Source organism: Onychostoma macrolepis, chromosome 07, assembly GCF_012432095.1.
Source record: "Onychostoma macrolepis isolate SWU-2019 chromosome 07, ASM1243209v1, whole genome shotgun sequence".
Classification (NCBI taxonomy): Eukaryota; Metazoa; Chordata; class Actinopteri; order Cypriniformes; family Cyprinidae; genus Onychostoma; species Onychostoma macrolepis.
This window is the reverse complement of record NC_081161.1, coordinates 17,229,387-17,253,918: the sequence shown is the minus strand read 5'-3', so window position 1 is coordinate 17,253,918 and position 24,532 is coordinate 17,229,387. Positions and strand designations below refer to the sequence as shown.

Below are 24,532 nucleotides of genomic sequence, written 5' to 3'. Positions count from 1 at the left end.
CAAATTGTTATGCTAATAATACTAAAAATAATAATGATAGTTTTTACATTTTTATTAAATCCGAAAATGCATTATAAGCATTTCACTTTTGTATTTATAAAGAAAACCTTTATCTAACTCATTGCAAATGCCCTATTCATGGGTGCATTTGCCTCCCATGACTAATTTATTCTATAAATGAAAGTGTCCGATAATAGTTATTAAGATAAAAATGAGTAGTACGCTGCCTGTCATTTCAACTTAACACGGTGACTACCATGAAGGGGAACCAAATTAAAACAGCTTTATCTAGGCTACTATGACTGGAGTCTTCATCTCATACATCACTTGACAAAAATACTATTTATATCCTAATAGTCCAGATGATATGTGCAAAATTTGAGGTGATATGTTCACTTTTTCATAAAAGCATATAACGTACAGTTACATTTAGGCAAAACCTACTCTCCCTTTCACCCTTCCATATTTCCTCTGTAGTGACACTTTATGATCCACTTTAACTTCTTGTCAAGACAATATCTGTCTAGACAGGCCAGTGTATACTAACCCTTCTAACTTAAAAATAAAAATATAATTTTATACCTGAAGAAAAAGGGCTACAAACAACAGATACTGTTAGGACCTTCCCACTGGAGATCCTGCAATCTGCAAGACATTCCTGAGGAATACTGTTCCTTTGTTATTCTAATGGAATGGACCATTTGGTTCACACCTTTATAGACACAGTTACATTATTTATTTCACAGACTGACCAACTGAACATTAACCAATCAGGTTTCAGAAGCGGCCATTCAACTGCTTTACTGTCGGTCACTATAGCCCTGCAGATTGCGAAAGCTTATTCCAGATCATCAGTTCTTATTCTGCTGGATCTATCTGCCACTTTTAACACTGTGAATAATCAGATTCTCCTGTCCAACTTCACAGGATCTGCACTCCACTGGTTTGAATCTTATCTCACAGGTAGGTCTTTCAGGGTTTCCTGGGGAGGAGAGGTAACCAAAGAACATGCCCACAGAGTTTCCTCGGGGATCAGTTTTTGGACCCCTCCTCTTCACTATATACACTACATCACTGGGACCCATTATGCAAGCACATGGTTTCTCCTAACATTGCTATGCTGATGACACACAGCTCTATCATTCATTTTAACCAGACAATCTAATAGTAGCTTCATGGATCTCAGGCTGCCTGGCAAATATTTCGGCATGGATGAAGGAACATCTCCTGCAGCTCAACCTGGCAAAGACTGCTTCTCGTTTTCCCTGCCAATCTGACTCTACAGCATGATTTTATCATCATGCTTGGTTCATCAAAAATCATTCTTTGGTGACCAGCTGAGCTTAAAGGACCATAAAGACAGCTCGATCATGCAGGTTTGCATTGCACAACATCAGGAGGATCAAGCTCTTCCAAACAGAGCATGCTGCACAATTTCTTGCCCAGGCCCTTGTCATTTCTAGGCTGGACTATTGCAATGCTCTTCTAGCTGGACTTCCATCATGCACCATCAAACCTCACCAAATGTTTCAGAATGCAGTGGCACGTCTGGTCTTCCATGAGTCCAAAAGGGCCCACTTCACTCCTCTTTTTATGTCCCTGCACTGGCTACCGGTTGCGGCTCGCATCAAGTTCAAGACATTGATGTGTGCGTACAGAACAGCCACAGGCTCAGCATCCTCCTATTTCCTCCTCACTCTTATGAATCTACATCCCCTCCAGAAGCCTGAGATCTGTAAGTAAGTGTTCACCTTTCCTGGCTGGTGAAATGATCTTCCCACAATCGCAGTTATTAACAGAACACCTGACACGTTATCTGACAGCAACACTAATTTAATCCCATACCCAACCCATTTGACATAAAAACTGGGACCCGAACCACACCTGCATTAAATCTCCTATGTGAGGTAGACAAAACTCATTTATTAAAACTTGTATTCAAATTGGCAATAGATTAAATACAGAAAGCAAGCAAAGAGTGCTCACTTTAATATAATCACTACAGCTGTCAATCAGTGGCAGCGTGATTGGCTACACTGCTCAGCGTGTACTGGACCGAGTCGAACTAGTCGTGGTTACTGGACCCACAACCAAACCGTGCTTGCAGGGTGCGAACTATGGGGGAGCTAGGGGGAGCTCGGCTCCCCTTAATAAGACATGGGCTCCCCTGAAAATGTGCTTTGTGAAATTTTGGGGGGTCTCAAAAAAACTGACAATGTGTTATTTTGACGTGCAATTTCAGTTTTGTGTAATGTGATCATCATGGATTATTATGTGTAAAATTGCAAAAATATCAAACAGGTGTGCACATCCCAAACACCCAGATCGGGATCAGGTGCAGAACAACAAAGTAATTTAAACGAAAAAAAAAAAAGATTGAAGACCTGTGGGTCGAAATGTTGCTAATAATAAATTAATCCTGAACAGCTACTTTTCAGTGTGCGAACTTCAATCTTTTTTTTTTCTTTTTTTTTTCCGTTAAAATTGCAAAAATATCATTCATTCATGCATGACGGCGATTTAAACCTAATTCACTTCAATAAAGATAACTATACATTCTATTCTTGTCATGAGCATCGAGGTGTGGGGGGCGCTGCGGTGCAAATTCCACTCATGTTTAGTACATTAACTCAATGATTCGTAGAAAAATATAAACGTTGGAGGCCGTCAATCTGCGCGCAAAGTCCTTGAAATCCATTATGCAGTTAGCATCATATAGCCACCATGGCAAAAAGAACACAAGGCGGTTTAATTAATTTTGGTTTTAATAAGAAATTGTGTAGTGATGACGTTAATAGCACGACCGATTCACCTCCTGCCGGGGTGACAAGGCAAGAAGCAAGTAATTGTAAGTCCGCGCAAGCGTGTTTTTTATAAAAAAAAAAAAAACAAGTGGGCTCCCCCAAATTCCACGGTATAGTTCGAACACTGCATGCTCTTCACCATCCAGCCCACATCACATCCTACACATTAGGGATGTGCCCGAAGCTGAATACCTTATTCGGAAAGGCACGGATAATGGCTTCAAAACGAATAACAGATTTATCCGAATAACAGAAAAAATATTCGGCAGACACAATCACATGTTTGTTGGAACAGCACTACATTAGTGAGGTCTGCGGTTGTTAAGATTCGTGCAATAATAATTGCTTTGATAGCGTTTGACAGTTTCGTACAGATAATATCATGGTGATCATTGCATTTGTCTAACAAATGTGGTCTCCTCAGCAATAAACTATCCGCGTGCTCCTTTTTTGATTGTTGCCTGTCAGTGCAGGTGAAGCAATGTTGCCAGATATTGCTACAAAAAAACAAACACAACTTATCTCCTGAAAAATGCACCAAAATAAGTTTAAATCTTGTATTTTGCAAATAGGAAACAGAATCTCCAACCTCCATCTTCATCCTCTCACTTTATTAATGCCCTAATTACTTTATTAACGCTGTTACATTAAGTATTAAAACAAGTCCAGCGACACTTAAAATAACTAGAGTGGAGCAAGGTGGAGGCTGCACTTGTGCCAAGCTCCTTCACTCCTGCGTTTCGCAGCTGCTGCGAGTCAGCCACATGAATTTATTCAGTGACATGATTTTAAATAATTTTTCATAAGGTTTTCAAATTTTATTTTTGAACATGAAACATTTACGAAGGTCTGGACCTCATAGCTGGCTATGGGCCTGGATGTGTAATGTGAATGAGTGTAAAAACGCTTTTGGAGGGTCCAAATTATTTGTTGTGCTCTGTTGATAAAAAAAAAAAAAGACATGGGTCTCCTGCAATACATGATCTAAGTTACTTAAAGTTCAAGCGAGTTTATTGTCATTCTGCTATGATAGGCTACTGAACACTTTCCATTTCTATTTCTTTTTTTTTCCTACTGGTGCTCTTATTTAAGATTATGGATGCTTGTCTCTTGTCAAATTTGTACACAAAGTTTCACTGGAAAATAAGAATAAAGTTATTTTTCTTTTTTGATAAAGTTTTAAATAGAAGATATTTACAGTTATAATTTTAATAAAACATAATACTTTCTTTAGTTATACAAGGCATATTTGTTAAATGAAAACTAAGAATTGAACAGATTTGCATTTAAAATGGTATTTTCATGTAATTTGACGAACTTCCGGTTTAAGACACGCCCACTTCCGGATCTATCCGAATACAGATACAGATGCAAATAATTTTGAGATTGTCACAGATACAGATACAAATAATGGCTCCGCTGCACACCCCTACTACACATAAATATTATTCCACCCGTTTCATCAAATGTTAGCGATTCACCTGCGTTTACCCACCTGCATGCAGGACTCTGGCTTCCCCCTTGTGAACAACATAATAGCTCTGGCCCCAGAGAGTGAATGTTAAGTCACTGAATTAACCATTAACTGTTCACCTGATTGTGTTGCCGTCTGCGTGTGATGTTAGAGCTTTCTTGAGAGAGAACAAAAATGTATTTGAAACACACTATTGCCTACCTGACTAAGTGAAAAATACACTTATTGAGATCATTTTCTCTGAAATATATGATAGTATTCTTGAAAACAATCTTTTCATGTATTACTGAATAAAATATTAGTTAATTATCAAAGAAATAAAAAAATAATAACCATAACTCTTCACCTGAACAGTTTATGTTATTGTATATGGTATCACTGTAATCCTTGACCATCAAAACATAGGGGTAGACATAACCTTTTTTTGTGTTATCATGTTTGGTTCAGGAGATATGACACAAAATACATAATTTGGTCATGGTGGAAAGTAAAATGGTTGCCATGGCAACCACGAGGTGTTTTTGCAATGGCTCCATTTCTGAAGATGTTTAGGACCGCAAACTTTACAATTGTACTAAGTTTCATGCCTTTATGAAAAAGTGAACATTATTTTCACATATCACCTGGGCTATAAGGTGGAAAAAATTACTTTGCACATTAGAGTCATTTTTATCTGATGAATGAGAAGCACTACAAGCTTCAAAGTCTATCCTTTTTTAAACTCGGCAAATCGACAGGCATACTGAAATATGACGTTACCAAACACCTGAAGCATTTAGGAAAAGCTTTTCTAACATAATCATATAACTTTGTCTGTACTTATTATTGTCCGACTGCACCTTGAGCTCTGGTTCCATCTTATCACTTCAAAGCCTTTTACTAGAGATGGCTTAAAGTCAAGACCACAATGTCAGATCAAATACGGTTAATGATATTTGGATGTTATGGAGTGCAGCACTTAGCTGATGCATGAAGAATCTGATGCACATTTGTATATGTGTGTGTGTGTGTGCAAACACACGTGAAAGGCCGTAAGGCTTGATGGCGAAGTGTCTGAGAAAAAAGTCTGAGAGAAAATAAATCCTTGTCCCTCCTCGCTCCCCCCTTCACTCACTTTGTAGTTGAGAGCACCTTCGCAGCCCAGACACTAGATACTCAAGTGTTCTTATGAACCTCAAAGAGAAGGATAGACGTAAAAGGGATTTTGTGAGAGTGAGTGATAGAGAGAGAAAAATAGAAAGAGCTCAAGGTGAACGGCTTGAGAATGCACGTTGAGTGGCTTAGGCAAAAAGAAAGAAAGAAAGAGAAAGCAATGGGGAGGGTTAAGAGAGAGAGAGAGATCAGCAAAAATATAATAGTATTGCAGAAGAATGATACAATTCAGACTTTAGTGGGAACCTGACAGGAGAGCATGAGGGATAGAGAAAGAGTGAGAGAGAGGGAGCGGATAAAGGGATGGATGTCACTAGCCGTAGGCCGGGTGAAAAGGTGTCAGTCTCTCAAGTTGGACATGTCACTGAGAGTTTGGACATGAATCTTCCAGCTTAGGACAGACCTCTACCTGACAAGACAAGTATAGATATACTAACATTAGAAGGGACTGATGCGCACACACACACACACACACACACACACACACACACACACAGCATATAGAAAATACACTTCCAAATATATAAATATATACACTTATGTATGGCCGTGCTGATATGCTTTTGATTTGATATGATTTTGTGTGTAGAACTATACAAAATATATTTCAGAAGTTTTAATATTGAATAACTTACATTTTGGACACAAATTTTCTTCACCAATGAAAATAGCATTTTATCTAATACAATAGTTCCAAATGTAGCCATAGCAGCAATTCAGTGATTCAATCATAATGGCAGTTACATGTTTAGTTAATAAATGAATCAGAGTTTTTGAACAGAATTAATTATCAAAGTCCCTTTAAAGTATTCCATAGACTTTGTAATCATTTAATGACTCATTTATAAATACAATACATGCATCTGAAATATGCTAAGAAGGTATTATATTTAATGAGGAATGAACCTCATGACACTTAAACTATGTTCTGTTTAAAGGGTTACTCCACCCCAAAATGAAAATTTGACTAATTTGACTTACCCCCATGTCGTTCCAAACCCGTAAAAGCTTTGTTCGTCTTCGGAACACAATTTAAGATATTTTGGATGAAAACCAGGAGGCTTGTGACTGTCCCATTGACTGCTAAGTAAATAACACTGTCAAGGCCCAGAAAAGTATGAAAGACATTGTCAAAATAGTCCATCTGCCATCAGTGTTTCAACCGAAATTACGAAGCTACGAGAATGCTTTTTGTATGCAAAGAAAACAAAAATAACAACTTTATTCAACAATTCGTCTCCTCTGCGTCAGTGTAGCGCCATTTTGGATATTTTAAGTTATGACTTTTATTTTTTGCAAATTTCCCTTATTATACAGTTTGATAATGAAGTACCGTTTACAGTCTTTACTTTACACTCTTGCAAATATAGTTTGGCATAAATATAAAATTTATCATGCAGTTTTAATTTCACTGAATTTCAAGACTTTCAGATGATTAGAACACACATGTAGATTAAACATTAGACCCTTTCTGGGGCTGTTTTGGTATGTGACAGACACATTTGCACCCACTTCCATAGTGTATTATGTGTAATACGCAGCTGAACGAGTGCTTAGGAGCCATTTTAGTAAATCCTCTTCCACCATCCGGCTTCCTACACCCCCTGCATATCAGGAGGAAATTTCTCTGCCTGAGTCTGTCAGTTTAAGGGCTTCTGAAGGGTGTAAATGTTTGGGTGTGTATGTTATCGGGAGCCTAGCATGTGTGCTCGCATGAATGAGATGCATGTTAGTACAGAGGGAAATTAGTGCTTGGCTTTTAAATGGATGATTACTGAAATTCTGAAAGAAGACTCATTTGTTCTTGTCTCAACATTTCTGCTTCTGATAGAAATGCCACACTAGAGCCACCTGCCTCTCCAGTAACTTCTTAATAAAAAAAAAAAAGAAGAAAAAAAAAAGGAAGAAAAAACCCTGTAGTGTGTGTGTATGTGTGTGTTTGTGTGTGGCCTCCTGTTTGGCCTTCTGCTGTGTCTTCCCACAGAGATACCAAATGACTGCTGCAGTGTCAGTCCAAAAGTGTGAGCATTTGACAGAAAAGAAGAAAATCAACCCTGAATATTGGATGTAATATATCTGCTCTCTTTCATGTATCAGAAATGTAATTTAATTTTCAGCCAGCCGCATATATAGATAATCTAAAAGCTAATATTTGTTCAAGTACATTTTAGGGTGATTGTGAAATCCTTGCCTGCAGTTGTTCTGAAAAATATTAAGCAAAAAACAGTGGTGTTTATTCTCCTATCTAATTGTAGTAGTCCACATTCCGCTTATGAAAAAAAGTACCTTGGTATTACCATGTTTTTTTGTATGCGTCACTGTGGGTCAGGAAAACAAGGAGAGGAACACAGCTTGCTTTATTTAATAAAGGCAAAAACAAAGGAGATAATCCTTAGGACAAAGAACACATGACCTCATCAACACAGGGCAATGGAGTGATGTAATCATGATGTCAAAACCCAGAAGATGAATGGCTTCACTTGAGATTTTCCTATGAGGTTTTTTAATTCATGAGTAAAATACTAGAGCTGCCCCCTAATAGTCGACTAACCTTTAGTGGACCAAAATTGTATTAGTCACAGAAAAAAAAAAATCCGCATTGGCGAAGTCACACAGTCCAGATGGACAAATCGTTAACGGCTGGCCTGTGTGGTAATACAGTCAGTGTTGGGGAAAGTTACTTTTAAAAGTAATGCATTATAATATTACATTACTTCCTAAAAAGTAACTGTTTACGTTACTTAGTCATTTTTTATGGAAAATAATGCGTTATGTTACTTTTGCTTTACTTTTTAAATCTGGGCAGGGCTTACTTGTTTGTTTTTAATACAAAACATTCTATTTTTGGCAAACGAAAAAGCCCTTTCACACCAAAAGTGAAATGAAGAAATCTCAGGCTGAAGGAAAAGTAAATTCACCGTCTGTACAGTACAACGCAGAAGAAGAAAGTTCAACACACTTCAGCAATAAAAAAGAAGCACAAATATTTATGTAGGGTGACTTTTGCTTATTACAACCCGATTTACGGAAATGTTGGGACGTTTTTTAAATTTGAATAAAATCAAAACTAAAAGACTTTCAAATCACATGAGCCAATATTTTATTCACAATAGAACATAGATAACATAAGTGTTTAAACAGAAATTTTTACAATTTTATACACAAAATGAGCTCATTTAAAAATTGATGCATGCTACAGGTCTCAAAATAGTTGGGACGGGGGCATTTTTACCATGGTGTAGCATCTCCTCTTCTTTTCAAAACAGTTTGAAGACATTTGGGCATCGAGGTTATGAGTTTCTGGAGTTTTGGTGTTGGAATTTGGTCCCATTCTTGCCTGATAAAGGTTTCCAGCTGCTGAAGAATTCGTGGTCGTCTTTGACACATTTTTCGCTTAATGATGCACCAAATGTTCTCTATAGGTGAAAGATCTGGACTGCAGGCAGGCCAATTCACCACCCGGACTCTTCTACTATGACAGTGGTTTCTGGAAGTATTCCTGGGCCCATTTAGTAATGTCAATGACAGAATCATGGCGATGAGTGATGCAGTGTTGTCTGAGGGCCCAAAGACCACGGGCATCCAACAAAGGTCTTCAGGCTTGTCCCTTACGCACAGAGATTTCTCCTGTTTCTCTGAATCTTTTGATGATGTTATGCACCGTAGATGATAAGATTTGCAAAGCCTTTGCAATTTGACATTGAATAACGTTGTTTTTAAAGTATTCCACAATCTTTTTATGCATTCTTTCACAGATTGGAGAGCCTCTGCCCATCTTTACTTCTGAGAGACTCTGCCTCTCTAAGACATTCCTTTTATAGCTAATCATGTTACAGACTTAATGTCAATTAACTTAATTAGTTGCTAGATATTCACCCAGCTGAATCTTTTCAAAATTTCTTGCTTTTTCAGCCCTTTGTTGCCCCCGTTAGATTTGTTTTTTGAGACCTGTAGCAGGCATCAAATTTGAAATGAGCTCATTTAGTGGATAAAAGTGTAAACTTTCTCTGTTTAAACATTTATGTTCTCTATGTTCTATTGTGAAAAAAATAAAAAAAATAAAAATTGGCTCATGTGAATTGAAAGTCTTTTAGTTTTCATTTTATTCAAATAAAAAAAAAAAATCATGAGCAAATAAAAAGCAAATACATTGGTTAATAGAATTTGATTAAATACATAAATGATATTTGTGTCATTTAACATCTAATTATTGCAGGTTTGCGTCATATTCATATTGCATTTCACATATTTATTTTGAGGAATACTGAATCTGTTTTTTTTTTTTTTTTGTCAGTGAGATGAATTAATGCATGTTCACGCTTATTCTAGAACTACTTAACATCTTACTCCCGTTTTCTCTCAACATGGCAACACGAGAGCTATCAATCAATAAATTAGGAAAAAAGTAACTGGAGTTATTTATTTGAAAAAGTGACTTAGATATTTTCTTGTAGATTAAAAAGTAATGTGTTACTTTACTAGTTACCTGAAAAAAGTAATCTTATTACGTAACTCAAGTTACACTGAATATACTGAATATAGTAGTACATTGGGCAGGGCTTCCAAACGCTTGCCTATCATTCATAGACCTCAAATATGGCTTATCATCTGAAATATGTTAGTAGCAGCAACTTTACATGGCTGCTCAATCTAATGCCAACCTAGAAAAATATGCGCTGTTCAAGTGTCTGTGTGGAGTGTTTAAGCTGGACAGTAGTGCGCTCACTGCAGGACAGATGGAGGCTCCGATGCGGTTTCTTGCTCTTGAAATACTCCGTCATTTTGCTCGTACAGATAAGAGTAATTCTTATTTTGAATTGGTAAAGACACATTTATTTGTGTGCAATCACAATAACAACAAATCATTGTGCTTTTGTAAAATAATGAAAGCAAACAGGATGCACTTTCTGCCGTCCAGGTCTTTGTGAACTTGAGCTCGAAACTCCATGTATATTTGCCTTACAGACATAACAAGTATATATATATATATATATATATATAGAGAGAGAGAGAGAGAGAGAGACAGAGAGAGAGAGAAATGTCTACTTCAAAATAAACCAATTCAAATGGAAAACAAATATTCTCAGATTATGTAATCCATAACAAGCATACAGGCGCATTCATCCACTACTGTTTTCTTTTAAGACGAAAACAAAAAAAGCACTAGTTCATCAATAAAGTATTAAAATGTTAATGCATCCTTCTTACTGTTTTTCCCAACACATTCATAATCATTACTTCTGCCAGTGTGCTGTGGCAAGCTTTATGTGTGCGCTTGAGCCCTTATTATTTAAATGGTTTATTAATAAATGTGTGATTAGTCGACTAATACTTCAAATTAACGACTACTAGTCGACCAGAACAATCTTTAGTTGAGGGCATCCCTATAAAATAAACATAACTTGAAGATAAGAAGTGCCAAATAGGTTCTGGAGGAGCCTATTCACTCAGTCCTGTCAATCATCATTACGAACCTATATAAGCAGCAGTCATTGCGCCGATTCTTCCGGCATCCCTCCACCTCCCCATCTCCTCCTTTATTTCTGTCATTCCACATCTATGTAGTACCACAATGGGAGCTGAACACTGAGCTCAAACAATCCTCAGATTTGAGCCTCTGTTAAGAACAGCAAGCCAAGTTTGTTTACCATTACTATTAAGACTGGATGGGCAGGCAAAATCATGAAACTTGGAAATTTTGCTCTACAAAATGCATACTGGAGATTTTGTTGTACAAAATTCATACTGGAGATTCATTAAATATTGAATGATACAACAACAACACATTTGATTCAGAATAAGATTATCTAGTCAGAGAGTTTCAACCTTCCCGAGGAACACAGGAGAGTCTGCAAGGTCTCAGCCTTTTGCCCTGTCCAACTCCACCTACGTAAAACTGACTTGTGAGTGGCACATGTGTTAAAGACAAAACACTCACATTCTGCTTGTTGGCATAGGTGAAGGGGCACTCACACCCTGCAGATTGTGCTTCAAACCCCTGGCGTGGGTGGCAGTTTGAAAGGACGGCCATCTTGGAGTGCCCTACAGTCACGAACAGATGGAGATGGTGGCATTTTCCGCTAAGCTTCGCCAGCAGCGTGTAAGTCTCTGTCATTACTACCCATTTGTCCACCTTGTTCTCTTGCTTCTCTAACAGCACGTCCCAATATTAGCTCGTGGGCCAGCAGTAATCAAATCATAACCGTAAAGAGTTATCTCTAGCTTGTTAAGTGTGAATTTATGCTTAAGAAAGGTGTGGAATGTTTGGATGTGAAAATATTCAAATTTTCCATTCATTTCACAAGGAAGGGTGTCCTGGGGAAAACATATTTTCCTAAATGTTGTATCCGGCATTTCATGCACTGATATAGCTTACTGTGATATCTAAGTATGCTGTAAACCTTGAGTATGTCAGTACTTGATTTTTTCTCATGTCTGGAACAATTTAAGATCTGCCACCTTCAAAGTGACTGAGGTTGTCAAACTTCCCGGTTTTCTTACCTCAATAAAATGATTTCCTTTCCTGTATACATTTCATCATAGGTTTCATTCATATTTTCTCATTTGGGGTTGGTGTGAGTCATTTTTTTGCATGGCAGATTGCCTGTCACGCTGCTGAAATCTCTCTTTACCAAAGCATACAGAGAAACCGCTAGAAGCAGAGAGGTCTCATTAGAGTCAGTGCACACTGTTCATCTGTTGGCTAATCATTAAAAATTGCAAATAATAATAAAGTTATTGTTCTGAAAATGAAACTATTAAAGGTCATTTTGCTTTCCGGTGCCACAGAGACATTGCTGGCTGGGCAACTCTTATCAGTCCTAGCCACACCAGTTAGTCTCAATGGACCTGCAACGTTTTTTGAAAATAAGATTCCACCCTGCCAAACGCATGGCTATATTGGGACTGCACGATGGGACAGTGCTAGATTTTAAGTACTATTTACTCTGAAAGGAGAGTAAATCCCTCACCATAATGAGCTGTCAAATTCTGGCAGTGGAGTTTTGCTGCAAAGAGTTGTCACATGGTTCATAGGGAGATTCGAGACATGCTCGGTGTATGTGTGTCCGTGGAGGTACATTTACAGCTTTGCTGCATATGTAAGCAGATCTCTGTGCAGTAACATGGATAAAGACATTTGAATTAACTCTTGATAAAAAAACAAAATCAGACATTTTAAGATTACTTTATTACATTTTCATTTAATTTTCCCCCACATCACTTGTTTGATTATCTTCACAAAGTACATCAGCTTCAGAGATTAACCAGGTGCAGAAACAAACAAAGAAAAAGAAAGAAGGAAAAAGCGGTAAGTGTTACAATGATTTGAACGCCACTCTTTTTTAGTCATGCTCTTTCAGATTGTAATTTGCATTACTTTAATCCTGCAACTTCAAACAGGTCCAGAGAGACTTTGGAGCATAGCTGAAATTGAGTTGACCCTCTGAGTCCAGGGCAGAATGCAAAAAACCCATACTCCCACTCTGTCAAGATTTACTAATTAAACTTGTCAGTCAATAGACAGGCATAACATTGTATTCACTTCAAGGGATAGTTCACCCAAAAATGACAATTCTGTCACCGTTTACTCACCCTTGTGTCATTCCAAACCCATAAGACTTTCATTCATCTTTGAAACACAAATTAAGATATTTTTAATGAAACCTGAGAGATTTCTGTCCTTCCACTGAAATACTGTTCCATGAAAACTCTGATCTTTTAAAAAGAAATCCACATTAAATTAGCAGCTTAATTTAGACTCATTGACATGTAAACACTGATCAGCGCACACATATTGAAAACATCACATATTGTAAGCAGAGGCTCTGTACTTGCTTGATGCGTGAGAACAAACCTCATTGGCTCCTGCGTGATAAGCAGGCATGTTTGATATTCCATTTACCATATTTGCTCTATATATGAACATCTAAATTACAAGCCTAAATTAAATCTGTTCAATTTACAAAGCACTCCTGTCTCTTTTCAAAATTTAGGATTAAACTGCTCAGTTCACATGAGCCCCTTTCACACTGCACGTTGCTCCTGGAGAATTGCGGGACCTAGTAACATTGCCGGGTTCAGTCCCGGAACGATCTGTGTGAACAAAAGTTGGATGAATGCCGTAAAGGGTGTGTCGTAGTGATGAAGCACGTTATCGTGTGACCCACTATTCACGCTGAAGCTGAGATTGTCGCCAGCTTTAGTGAAATGGTACGCGTCACATTACCCGTCACATCGTAATGTCACGTGTCTTTACGAGATCTTTATGGGATGTGTGTGAACGCACACAAATATTCTGGAAAATCACTGGCAGTGTGAATGAACCAAAATCAAACGATCCCGGGACAAATCAAGGAACACATTATCCGTGTATTTTCCAGAATCTCTGTGTGAAAGGGTCTATGGATTACTTTTACAATGTCTTCATAAACTTTTTGAATTTTTGGTCAAATGGGCGTTCAACGGAGGAACAGATATTTCTCAGGCAACTCTCATTTTTGGGTGAATTATCCCTTTGATATAGGCTACTTTTGTTTTGTGGCTGTAACTTTGCTGCTTTATTACACAGGGAAAGTGGACAAGGCAAATTGGACTCTTTATTATGATGAGCCAGCATTAGATAAAGAGGAGGGACAATATTCTGTATCCTAAGATGAGAAACATTGCATTCATTCTGGAGCAAAATAATTATGATGTTCAATTATAAATGGGCAGTGGAACAGGTTTTTAGGTAATATAAAATGTTGCTCTTAGCATGCTAATATAATCAGTCATATATGTATACATTACCAACCTTCAACAAACTCTGACCCTCGCTGAAAATGAAAGTAAGGATTTCTCAGTAAATGCCGGTTTAATTTGTCAGCGTGGGTTGGCAGACAATTAAATAATCCCCGCTCGCAAGCAGCAAATTCTAAGTGGTGTTGGGCCAGTAATTGCTGAGCCATGTAATGACAGTATGGGTGCCGCAGCGGTGCAGCTGATGCATTAAAGCTGAACGGGAGCTTGAAAATAAACCAGTCTCTTGTAATGTTCCCTTCAAAACTGCATATCTGTTACGTCAGGGAGAAATCAGCTCACAACAAGGTGGGGCAAAATGACAAAGCAAGAATCAAAGCGAACTAAGATTGCAGCTACATAGTGCCAATTCCAGCTGTCATGCGTTCTGAAGTGACCATGATTTTCTGGAAATTGAAGCAAGGATCCATCTAATGCAATACACTGTTGAGTGACTGGTTCACTCGAGGACTGCAGGGCTACTTCAGTGAAGCCCAACCATAGTATTTTCAGAGAGAAGAAGAGAGTGGGTTCAGTAAAAGATGAACAGATGGAGTACAAGTAACTGCATCAGCTCTTGAGAATTAATTCACTCCAGAACGTATAAAAGTGATTTTATTAAATTGATAAAAATAACAACAGCATCTGACTAGGGGAACACATACTGGAGAACTGAATCATCTCTGATTGAAAAGAAAAATGAAAACTGCCAACAAGTGTAATGCTTTCTTCATCGTTCAGCAATGCATTTTGGGTAACCACTATGGCACATCCTCAAAAACTGCAAAACAAGATTTACATTTACATTACATTTACATTTAGTCATTTTGCAGACGCTTTTATCCAAAGCGACTTACAATTTGGGGAACACATGAAGCGATTCATCTTGAAGAGGCAATTCGACAAAGGAAGTGCTTGTAACACCAAGTCTCAGGCATTGTTTAAATAAGTACAAGCTAGCAAGGGAAGGAATAAGTAAGGAGAAAGATTTTTTTTTTTTTTTTTTTTTTTATGTGTAGGTTGAAGTCAAGTAGTGTCGAAAGAGATGAGTTTTCAGCTGTTGCTTGAAGATTGACAGGGATCCAGTACTCCGAATATGGGTGGGAAGATCATTCCACCAGCCAGGAATGGTGAACGAGAATGTTCTGGAGAGTGATTTTGAGCCTCTTTGTGATGGTACCACGAGGCGTCGCTCACTAGCAGATCTCAGACTTCTGGAGGGATGTAGATTCTTAATAGTGAGTGCATGTAGGCGGGTGCTGAGCCTGTGGTTGTTCTATGAGCAAGCATCAGTGTCTTGAACTTGATGCGAGCTGCGATTGGTAGCCAATGCAATGAGATAAAGAGAGGTGTAACATGGGCTCTTTTGGGTTCCTTGAAGACCAGTCGTGCCGCCGCATTCTGAATCATTTGTAGAGGTTTGACTGTGTTTGATGGAAGTCCAGCCAGAAGAGCATTGCAGTAGTCCAGCCTAGAAATGACAAGGGCCTGGACAAGAAGTTGTGCAGCATGCTCCGTCAGAAAGGGCCTGATCTTTCTGATGTTGTGTAGTGCAAACCTGCAAGATCGAGCAGTCTTTGCAATGTGGTCTTTGAAGGTCAGCTGGTCATCAAAGATTACACCAAGATTTCTGACCGAAGTTGATGGGGTAATTGTTGATGAACCTAACTGGATCGTGATGTCATGCTGTAGAGTTGGAGCGGCAGGAAAGACAAGAAGCTCAGTCTTTGCCAGGTTGAGCTGGAGGTGATGTTCTTTCATCCATGCCGAGATGTCTGACAGGCAACCTGAGATCCTTGCAGCTACCGTTGGATCATCTGGTTGAAAAGAGATAGAGCTGTGTGTCATCAGCATAGCAGTGGTAGGAGAATCCATGTGCCTGTATGATGGGACCCAGTGATGTAGTGTATGTGGAGAAGAGGAGAGGTCCAAGAACCGATCCCTGAGGAACCCCAGTGACCAGTGTATGTGCTTTGGATACCTCCCCTCCCCAGGCCACCCTGAAAGACCTACCAGTGAGATAGGATTCAAACCAGCGAAGTGGAATTCCAGCGATGCCCAGTGATGAGAGAGTGGAGAGGAGTATCTGATGATTGACAGTGTCAAACGCGGCAGATAGATCCAGCAGAATGAGGACTGATGATTTGGAATGGGCTTTTGCAATTCGCAGGGCTTCAGTGACCGAGAGAAGCGCAGTCTCAGTTGAATGGCCACTCCTGAAACCTGACTGTTTAGCGTCCAGTTTGTTGTTCTGTGAAAGAAACAATGAGACCTGGTTGAAGACAACACGTTCAAGTGTTTTCGCTATGAATGGAAGGAGAGAGACAGGTCTATAGTTTTCTATAAGAGAAGTGTTTAATGTAGGTTTTTTGAGCAGTGGGGTTACCCGAGCCTGCTTGAACGCAGTGGGGAAGATGCCTGTGAGGAGGGATGTGTTGATGATGTGTGTGAGTGTCGGTAAGAGCGTGGGAGAGATTGCTTGCAGAAGGTGCGAGGGGATTGGGTCAAGAGGACATGTTGTAGGATGGTTGGAGAGGAGAAGTTTGGATACTTCAGCCTCCGTCAGGGGACAGAAGGAGAAAATGGGAGGTTTAGCAGTGGAAGTGGTTGGTTGGGGTCCTGTGTGCGTGGAGATGAGAACTGATTACTGATCGATCTAGTTTTGTCTGTAAAAAAAGTAGCAAAGTCATCAGCTGTAATAGAAGTGGTGGGAGGTGGTGGAGGAGGACAGAGGAGAGAATTAAATGTTCTGAAGAGATTACGCATGTCTGGAGCGCTGTTGATCTTGTTGTGGAAATGTGAGGATTTGGCAGTGTGGACATCAGCAGAGAAAGATGAGAGCAGAGACTGATACCTACTCAGGTCCGACGGGTTGTTTGATTTGTGCCATTTTCTCTCTGCCGCTCTGAGTTTAGTCCGATGTTCACGAAGAACATCAGATAACCAGGGGTTAGAAGGGGCAGTCCGTGCTGACCTAGAGGAGAGAGGACAAATGTCGTCTAGACAAGAAGTTAAGGTAGAGCATAAAGTTTCAGTAGCTGTGTTTACATCCAGAGATGAGAAATGGGTAGGTGAGGGAAGAGAGGAGGATACTACAGAGGAAAGATGGGAAGGAGAAAGGGAGCGCAGGTTTCGTCTAAAAGTAACCGGTAGGGGGGTTGGTGGCACACGGGTAGCAAAATGTAGTGTAAATGTAATGAAGAAATGGTCCGAGATATGTAGCGGTTGTACCAGAATGTTATCTGCAGTACAATTGCGTGTGTAAATTAAATCAAGTTGGTTGCCTGATTTGTGCGTGCTAGTAGTGGTAAGGCGATTGAGATCAAATGAAGCTAGTAGCGAGTGGAAGTCTGTAGCATAAGGCTTGTCTAGGTGAATGTTGAAATCACCAAAGACTAAGAGTGGAATGCCATCCTCCACAAAGAGGACAACAACCCGTCCAGCTCCTCTAGGAAGGTGGCTAGAATTTGTCCAGGGGGACGGTAGATTACCACAATCTGGAGTTTTATCGGAGCTGATACATTAATGGCATGACATTCAAATGAGTTGTAATTGCAAAGGGTAGAGTGGGTTGAGTATTTCCAATTGTGTGAAACGAGCAGGCCAGTACCCCCACCCCGACCAACTTGACGCGAAGTATGAGAGAAAGAGAAATTAGTAGAGAGAGCAGCTGGGGTTGCTGAGTCTTCTGGACGAATCCAGGTCTCAGTCAAGCCCAAGATGCTGAGAGTGGATTTTAAAGAAAAGGCAGAAATGAAGTCAGCTTTGTTGACGGCTGACTGACAATTCAGAGACCCACCGAGAAAGCCAGAGGTGTAGTGGAAGATGTAGAGATAGGGCGTAGGTTAGCAGTATTACGTTGCCGTCTGCGAGTGATGTTAGAGCGTGGCTGAGAGAGAACCGGAATGTTTTGGAGACACATGATAGAGGTAGAAGGAAAGAGGATAGGAGAGCAGAGTGAGGAAGGAAAAAGATACTTAAGTGTGTAGCTCGGTGTCGTTGCTCGGTTCAAGTCGCACAGGAAAAAGTCGCAGGTCTTTACACTCCTCGGTCTTCACACGAGGAGGCTGAACACGACGGCTGAACGCTTCCGCAGACGCTTCCGCGTCAGCGCACACACCTCAAACAAATACACAGTCTAGAGTGAAAAAAAGCTGTGGTCGCTTTTAATTAGCACAACCACCAGCCAATCGCAGGGCAATGGCTCAAATCGAAACTAACACTTCGCACTTAAGTGCAGGAAAGGAGTTTAAGCTAAAGGGCAGTTATTATAATGATCAATAAGTGCAATCAAAAATATAAACCACAACGAAAAAGCAGAATAGAAATAGGTAGGAAACGAACTATTCTTTCCTAGCAACAAGGAATTAATTTAAACAACAGAGCTAAGAATGAGTATTAAAACACTTACGCACTGCCGTCTGTCTCTTCTGGTGACTAATCGCCTTCTCCCGGGGTCTAACAGTGCCCGAACAGTTTAAATAGTTTTTACAGTCGCTGTGGTCGCTTTTAATTAGCACAACCACCAGCCAATCGCAGGGCAATGGCTCAAATCGAAACTAACACTTCGCACTTAAGTGCAGGAAAGGAGTTTAAGCTAAAGGGCAGTTATTATAATGATCAATAAGTGCAATCAAAAATATAAACCACAACGAAAAAGCAGAATAGAAATAGGTAGGAAACGAACTATTCTTTCCTAGCAACAAGGAATTAATTTAAACAACAGAGCTAAGAATGAGTATTAAAACACTTACGCACTGCCGTCTGTCTCTTCTGGTGACTAATCGCCTTCTCCCGGGGTCTAACAGTGCCCGAACAGTTTAAATAGTTTTTACAGTCGCTGTGGTCGCTTTTAATTAGCACAACCACCAGCCAATCGCAGGGCAATGGCTCAAATCGAAACTAACACTTCGCACTTAAGTGCAGGAAAGGAGTTTAAGCTAAAGGGCAGTTATTATAATGATCAATAAGTGCAATCAAAAATATAAACCACAACGAAAAAGCAGAATAGAAATAGGTAGGAAACGAACTATTCTTTCCTAGCAACAAGGAATTAATTTAAACAACAGAGCTAAGAATGAGTATTAAAACACTTACGCACTGCCGTCTGTCTCTTCTGGTGACTAATCGCCTTCTCCGGGGTCTAACAGTGCCCGAACAGTTTAAATAGTTTTACAGTCGCTGTGGTCGCTTTTAATTAGCACAACCACCAGCCAATCGCAGGGCAATGGCTCAAATCGAAACTAACACTTCGCACTTAAGTGCAGGAAAGGAGTTTAAGCTAAAGGGCAGTTATTATAATGATCAATAAGTGCAATCAAAAATATAAACCACAACGAAAAAGCAGAATAGAAATAGGTAGGAAACGAACTATTCTTTCCTAGCAACAAGGAATTAATTTAAACAACAGAGCTAAGAATGAGTATTAAAACACTTACGCACTGCCGCCTGTCTCTTCTGGTGACTAATCGCCTTCTCCCGGGGTCTAACAGTGCCCGAACAGTTTAAATAGTTTTACAGTCGCTGTGGTCGCTTTTAATTAGCACAACCACCAGCCAATCGCAGGGCAATGGCTCAAATCGAACTAACACTTCGCACTTAAGTGCAGGAAAGGAGTTTAAGCTAAAGGGCAGTTATTATAATGATCAATAAGTGCAATCAAAAATATAAACCACAACGAAAAAGCAGAATAGAAATAGGTAGGAAACGAACTATTCTTTCCTAGCAACAAGGAATTAATTTAAACAACAGAGCTAAGAATGAGTATTAAAACACTTACGCACTGCCGTCCTGTCTCTTCTGGTGACTAATCGCCTTCTCCGGGGTCTAACAGTGCCCGAACAGTTTAAATAGTTTTACAGTCGCTGTGGTCGCTTTTAATTAGCACAACCACCAGCCAATCGCAGGGCAATGGCTCAAATCGAAACTAACACTTCGCACTTAAGTGCAGGAAAGGAGTTTAAGCTAAAGGGCAGTTATTATAATGATCAATAAGTGCAATCAAAAATATAAACCACAACGAAAAAGCAGAATAGAAATAGGTAGGAAACGAACTATTCTTTCCTAGCAACAAGGAATTAATTTAAACAACAGAGCTAAGAATGAGTATTAAAACACTTACGCACTGCCGTCTGTCTCTTCTGGTGACTAATCGCCTTCTCCCGGGGTCTAACAGTGCCCGAACAGTTTAAATAGTTTTTACAGTCGCTGTGGTCGCTTTTAATTAGCACAACCACCAGCCAATCGCAGGGCAATGGCTCAAATCGAAACTAACACTTCGCACTTAAGTGCAGGAAAGGAGTTTAAGCTAAAGGGCAGTTATTATAATGATCAATAAGTGCAATCAAAAATATAAACCACAACGAAAAAGCAGAATAGAAATAGGTAGGAAACGAACTATTCTTTCCTAGCAACAAGGAATTAATTTAAACAACAGAGCTAAGAATGAGTATTAAAACACTTACGCACTGCCGCCTGTCTCTTCTGGTGACTAATCGCCTTCTCCCGGGGTCTAACAGTGCCCGAACAGTTTAAATAGTTTTACAGTCGCTGTGGTCGCTTTTAATTAGCACAACCACCAGCCAATCGCAGGGCAATGGCTCAAATCGAAACTAACACTTCGCACTTAAGTGCAGGAAAGGAGTTTAAGCTAAAGGGCAGTTATTATAATGATCAATAAGTGCAATCAAAAATATAAACCACAACGAAAAAGCAGAATAGAAATAGGTAGGAAACGAACTATTCTTTCCTAGCAACAAGGAATTAATTTAAACAACAGAGCTAAGAATGAGTATTAAAACACTTACGCACTGCCGTCTGTCTCTTCTGGTGACTAATCGCCTTCTCCCGGGGTCTAACAGTGCCCGAACAGTTTAAATAGTTTTTACAGTCGCTGTGGTCGCTTTTAATTAGCACAACCACCAGCCAATCGCAGGGCAATGGCTCAAATCGAAACTAACACTTCGCACTTAAGTGCAGGAAAGGAGTTTAAGCTAAAGGGCAGTTATTATAATGATCAATAAGTGCAATCAAAAATATAAACCACAACGAAAAAGCAGAATAGAAATAGGTAGGAAACGAACTATTCTTTCCTAGCAACAAGGAATTAATTTAAACAACAGAGCTAAGAATGAGTATTAAAACACTTACGCACTGCCGTCTGTCTCTTCTGGTGACTAATCGCCTTCTCCCGGGGTCTAACAGTGCCCGAACAGTTTAAATAGTTTTTACAGTCGCTGTGGTCGCTTTTAATTAGCACAACCACCAGCCAATCGCAGGGCAATGGCTCAAATCGAAACTAACACTTCGCACTTAAGTGCAGGAAAGGAGTTTAAGCTAAAGGGCAGTTATTATAATGATCAATAAGTGCAATCAAAAATATAAACCACAACGAAAAAGCAGAATAGAAATAGGTAGGAAACGAACTATTCTTTCCTAGCAACAAGGAATTAATTTAAACAACAGAGCTAAGAATGAGTATTAAAACACTTACGCACTGCCGTCTGTCTCTTCTGGTGACTAATCGCCTTCTCCCGGGGTCTAACAGTGCCCGAACAGTTTAAATAGTTTTTACAGTCGCTGTGGTCGCTTTTAATTAGCACAACCACCAGCCAATCGCAGGGCAATGGCTCAAATCGAAACTAACACTTCGCACTTAAGTGCAGGAAAGGAGTTTAAGCTAAAGGGCAGTTATTATAATGATCAATAAGTGCAATCAAAAATATAAACCACAACGAAAAAGCAGAATAGAAATAGGTAGGAAACGAACTATTCTTTCCTAGCAACAAGGAATTAATTTAAACAACAGAGCTAAGAATGAGTATTAAAACACTTACGCACTGCCGCCTGTCTCTTCTGGTGACTAATCGCCTTCTCCCGGGGTCTAACAGTGCCCGAACAGTTTAAATAGTTTTACAGTCGCTGTGGTCGCTTTTAATTAGCACAACCACCAGCCAATCGCAGGGCAATGGCTCAAATCGAAACTAACACTTCGCACTTAAGTGCAGGAAAGGAGTTTAAGCTAAAGGGCAGTTATTATAATGATCAATAAGTGCAATCAAAAATATAAACCACAACGAAAAAGCAGAATAGAAATAGGTAGGAAACGAACTATTCTTTCCTAGCAACAAGGAATTAATTTAAACAACAGAGCTAAGAATGAGTATTAAAACACTTACGCACTGCCGTCTGTCTCTTCTGGTGACTAATCGCCTTCTCCCGGGGTCTAACAGTGCCCGAACAGTTTAAATAGTTTTTACAGTCGCTGTGGTCGCTTTTAATTAGCACAACCACCAGCCAATCGCAGGGCAATGGCTCAAATCGAAACTAACACTTCGCACTTAAGTGCAGGAAAGGAGTTTAAGCTAAAGGGCAGTTATTATAATGATCAATAAGTGCAATCAAAAATATAAACCACAACGAAAAAGCAGAATAGAAATAGGTAGGAAACGAACTATTCTTTCCTAGCAACAAGGAATTAATTTAAACAACAGAGCTAAGAATGAGTATTAAAACACTTACGCACTGCCGTCTGTCTCTTCTGGTGACTAATCGCCTTCTCCCGGGGTCTAACAGTGCCCGAACAGTTTAAATAGTTTTACAGTCGCTGTGGTCGCTTTTAATTAGCACAACCACCAGCCAATCGCAGGGCAATGGCTCAAATCGAAACTAACACTTCGCACTTAAGTGCAGGAAAGGAGTTTAAGCTAAAGGGCAGTTATTATAATGATCAATAAGTGCAATCAAAAATATAAACCACAACGAAAAAGCAGAATAGAAATAGGTAGGAAACGAACTATTCTTTCCTAGCAACAAGGAATTAATTTAAACAACAGAGCTAAGAATGAGTATTAAAACACTTACGCACTGCCGTCTGTCTCTTCTGGTGACTAATCGCCTTCTCCGGGGTCTAACAGTGCCGAACAGTTTAAATAGTTTTACAGTCGCTGTGGTCGCTTTTAATTAGCACAACCACCAGCCAATCGCAGGGCAATGGCTCAAATCGAAACTAACACTTCGCACTTAAGTGCAGGAAAGGAGTTTAAGCTAAAGGGCAGTTATTATAATGATCAATAAGTGCAATCAAAAATATAAACCACAACGAAAAAGCAGAATAGAAATAGGTAGGAAACGAACTATTCTTTCCTAGCAACAAGGAATTAATTTAAACAACAGAGCTAAGAATGAGTATTAAAACACTTACGCACTGCCGTCTGTCTCTTCTGGTGACTAATCGCCTTCTCCGGGGTCTAACAGTGCCGAACAGTTTAAATAGTTTTACAGTCGCTGTGGTCGCTTTTAATTAGCACAACCACCAGCCAATCGCAGGGCAATGGCTCAAATCGAAACTAACACTTCGCACTTAAGTGCAGGAAAGGAGTTTAAGCTAAAGGGCAGTTATTATAATGATCAATAAGTGCAATCAAAAATATAAACCACAACGAAAAAGCAGAATAGAAATAGGTAGGAAACGAACTATTCTTTCCTAGCAACAAGGAATTAATTTAAACAACAGAGCTAAGAATGAGTATTAAAACACTTACGCACTGCCGTCTGTCTCTTCTGGTGACTAATCGCCTTCTCCCGGGGTCTAACAGTGCCCGAACAGTTTAAATAGTTTTTACAGTCGCTGTGGTCGCTTTTAATTAGCACAACCACCAGCCAATCGCAGGGCAATGGCTCAAATCGAAACTAACACTTCGCACTTAAGTGCAGGAAAGGAGTTTAAGCTAAAGGGCAGTTATTATAATGATCAATAAGTGCAATCAAAAATATAAACCACAACGAAAAAGCAGAATAGAAATAGGTAGGAAACGAACTATTCTTTCCTAGCAACAAGGAATTAATTTAAACAACAGAGCTAAGAATGAGTATTAAAACACTTACGCACTGCCGTCTGTCTCTTCTGGTGACTAATCGCCTTCTCCCTTATAAAGATATAAACAGCTTATAGTACATCCATTGACAACTGCTCATTTTGTTGTTACAACTCAGCAATAAACACTGATTGATGTATACCCAATTGAACACACCGTTGTCGGCATTCAATGTGAGCCGCAATCTGCAGTTATTGATCATGATCGTTAGGCCTCTTTCTGACACTCATCATGCTAAACCTGAACAGATAAGGTCAAGGACACATCAAGTGTGTGCTTTAAATGCATGAAACTGCAATGAAAAAAAAAATGGATTCGGCATTTTATGGTCAGTAATCACTGATCTGGGACCGGTTTGATAAAAGAAGAACAGAAGGGAACAGGTTAATTCTGCAGTTAGAGAGGGCAGGACAAGTGCACATGCTGCAATTACACTTCCCATGCGTTTG

General features: G+C 39.5%; 1 pseudogene; it reads right to left on the bottom strand.

Moving 5' to 3' along the window:
- Window positions 1-14,839: 14,839 nt before the first annotated feature.
- LOC131543838 (uncharacterized) lies at window positions 14,840-24,285 on the bottom strand (annotated as a pseudogene).
- Window positions 24,286-24,532: the final 247 nt, after the last annotated feature.